At 47.1% G+C, this 3596-nt stretch overlaps 1 protein-coding gene across 3 annotated transcripts in view; it reads left to right on the plus strand.

Moving 5' to 3' along the window:
* Positions 1-3596, plus strand: part of WDR27 (WD repeat domain 27) — a 306424-nt gene that overhangs the window by 278873 nt on the left and 23955 nt on the right. The window lies entirely within an intron of this gene.

Consider the following 3596-nt stretch of genomic DNA (forward strand, 5'->3'; position numbering starts at 1 on the left):
TGTGCATAGAAGTGTTCTAAAATATTTCATACGGGATAGACTTTGGATGTTGAAAATATGATAATTAAATTAATAAATCTATACTTTCATTTTAAAAAATGTTTTAAAAACTCTACAACTGAAATGATAGGAGATGGATTACCATTATACATTAATTCAATTTTCTTGGTACTAGTGTCAGAAAAGCTTTACAGTATTTTGCTTCTAGTTGTTGCTATTTGTACATCTAGATGGAATTTTCTGAGGATTCATGTCACAACATAGTTAAAGTTATCCCATCTCACAGCTCCATAAATTAGAAATAAACAGAAATTTATAAAATGGATCTACTGAGAAACATACATTACATTTTTACTAAACATACTCATAATCTGATTTTGATTAAATGTATATTCAGTGAAGCAATTTGTAAGAACTTAGGAGTAAGGCCATGCAAGGTCATGAATGTAAGATTTTTGTTTGCAAATCCATGTTTCCCATATATTTCACTTCGACTAAAAATTGAGTTAAAAAAAAAGGGTATAAAATAGTTTTGCAATGAAGTCACATCCATGATACATAGCAATAGTTATGGTGTGATAGCACAATGTAAGATGAAAGTATAAATATGTGATTAGTAAGATATGCTGAACTGATAGATGGGAGAAAGAACAATGCAATCACAGGATAATTGAAGGGAGGCTTACATTTATTATGTGGATATGTTGAACTATGCCTAAGTTCCACTTAGCTACTCATATCTGGGAGTTGTCTTGATTAAATATTGCAAATATGTACAAATACTATATACAGTGGATTGGTTGTATTTTTTACACCTTAAATTTTTTTCTTGATGTTTGAGGACTTTTACACTGCATTTTTTGTTGCTCAGATGTTGACTGGTGTTAGTGATAGCTCAAGTTTGGAATAGTCAAATCTTAAGGCCAAAAACCTTCTCTTACTGTCCCCCACCTGTGCAGCTGTGACTTGCCACTAGAGGGCTGGCAAGCAGAGGGCTGACTAGGTGCTACAGTTATGAGTTGCTGCTACAGGATGGGTGAGCCAGGACAGGCTTCTCTCCCTGCTTTAGATTGGGGTGTGACAGAGGGGTTGTTGGGAAGGGGTGATGGCAACATGAAGCTGGGAAGTAGAGGGTTAATAGGATGTGCGTGGGTAATGAAATGGGAGCTGAAAAGGAAATGGTGGTGGAGGAAGTGTGGTGAAATGAAGGAAGCCAGCCACCAAAAGATAAAATAAAAAGAAGTAAAACAAAAACAAACAAACAAAAAAAAACGGATTTTAAAAAGAAATAAAGAAGTAAATTAAAGAAGGTCTCATGTTTAGATAAATTGGGATTGGGGTATAGGCAGGGTGCTGGTTTTGCTTTCTGGGGGGCTGGGAGGTAGGAACAGTGAGGGAAGGCTCTTTTGGAGGAGTCTACTGCCCTTGCCCCAGGAAGGAAGCCCCAGCTCATAGGGACTTGATCCAGCCCCCTACCTTTTTCCCTCCCCACCCCTGCTAGATCCCACTCCTGGACCCATCTGTATCCTGCAAACTGGATAGCTGGCATGTGCTCTGGAAGCTGTTTGTACCGGATTGCACCCCTAAGGACAGACATTACACATAAACTGGTTTAAGTGATCAGAATCTGGTTTAAACCTGTAACAGAACAGACATTCAGTGCACATAAACCAGTTTCAAAATGGCTGAAACCAGTTTGAGATGCACCTGGTTGAATGTAGTATCAGACTTAACTGATTTGGCTCAGGCATTGTCTGTCTCAGACCCTTTGCTGGTTTGAGTTAAATCAGAGACCCGCAGCATCCCGGCATGATCTCTGTGCGAGACTCGCTGCTCCAGCCCAGCCAGGCTGGCTCTGCCCCTCTGCTCTGCAGCCTGAGAAGGGACTGCCAGGAGCAGGGGTCTGGCCAGAGAGGGGTTTAATCCCCCTCCCTGTGCTACTGGCTGGGACCCGAGCTGGGTCTGCCCACACTCCCCCCTCACTGCTGCAGCAGGGGGGCACCATGGCACCTGAGGCAGAGGGGAGCAGGGAGCAGAGTTAGTTTCCCGTCTATACCACAGGCAGCTGGATGGCTCCCTGCCTGAAATAGGCCCCCGGCTGTCCCCTCTGCTGGAGGGAGGAGGAATAACCTTGCCCCTGCCCTACCCCCCTGAGGCCCTTACTGGCTGTAACCCGTCCCTGCCACTGCAGCGGGAGGGGACAGGGCCCTTACTGGGGGCAGCAGCCCATCACACTGTGGGAGAGAACAAGCCCCATCCCGGTGAAGGCCTGAGCTGTGGGCTCGGGCTGTGTGCGGCAGCAGCAGCGCCAGGGTGTGGAGCGGGTCAGAGCCTTGCAAGCCCCCACACACGGCCGCACTCCACAACAACTTTGTCAGCCCCGCAGCACAGCCCCACTGCGAAGCCATGACAGGCTCCTGTCTGTCAGGCACTCACCGCTTGCCCCCTCTGAGCCCAGAGCAGCAGCTGCTGGGCCAGCAGACCCTGCTGCAGTGCAAGCAGCGGAATAAGCCCCTTCCTGCACTTGTACCATAGTGGGGTCAGCCCAGCCCAGCGTGACCACTGCTTAGTGCTTTCTACCCAGCCTGGTCGCCACTGGCCCAGAGCACAGCGGCCCGGCAGCCCCTGCTCTGTGCTCGGAGCTGGCTGTCTCCTGGCAAGAGGGGGCTTATTCAGCCACTGGCCACTGGGGTTGCAGTGGGGGTCTGCCCAGCCTGGCCACAGCTGAAACTCAGTGGGGAATAATGAAGGCAGGGTATCCACTGATTGGGAGCCCTGGGGCTGCAAGGTAGCCCCTCCAGGAGTGCAAGTCTTGGGGCCAGTGGCTGAACAAGCCCCTTCAGTGTCTTGCCCAAGTATAGAACAAGTGGCAGGGACCAGGCCCTGCCCTCGCCCAGCAGCTGGAGTGGCGAGCGGTGAGTGTCCACTTGGCAGGAGCCTGTCGCAACTTCCCATGCACATAGCACCCCCTGCCTGACCGCCCTTCTCCCGCTCCCTCCCAGCCCCCTGCAGGCTGGAACTCTGCCAGCCTGCAGAGGGCTCATTGCAAAACTGCAAAATCCTTGGGTTTCTCTGCTAAAATAAGAAATCTCCAATTTCCTCCAGTAAAGGGGGAAATCCATGTTTTACTCCATTTTTCTGTGGGAAATGGAAAACCTGGATCCCCACTTAGTACCCTGTCCTGAAATTGTAGTTTGTAGTATTGTCAACCTCAAACGTTCAAAACTCATGAATCAGACCTATAAAAATAAAATATAGTTGCATATCTTGAGATTTTAAAAGTTCAGTACATTTAGGAACTTCTTAGTTTTTGAGTCTTTAGAGTACATTGAGATCATATTTCAAGCTTTTTTCCCTGTAAGCAACAAAGCCAGGAACTTATAAAAGAATATGAAACTGAGATTTGTGTTTATCAGAACTACAAGAATTACAGCATTAAGAGAAATCCAAAATGTTCTAAGACTCGCAATAAATTATGAGATAGTGACACTGGGGACAGTGCATCAATACTGCACCAGAGAGTGCCCAGGCCGCATCTACACAAGATGCTACATCACTGTAGTAATGCACTACAGTGACATAACATCAGTGGGCAA

This window comes from Gavialis gangeticus, unplaced genomic scaffold (assembly GCF_001723915.1).
Source record: "Gavialis gangeticus isolate Ggan-Ray unplaced genomic scaffold, GavGan_comp1, whole genome shotgun sequence".
NCBI classification, from domain to species: Eukaryota; Metazoa; Chordata; order Crocodylia; family Gavialidae; genus Gavialis; species Gavialis gangeticus.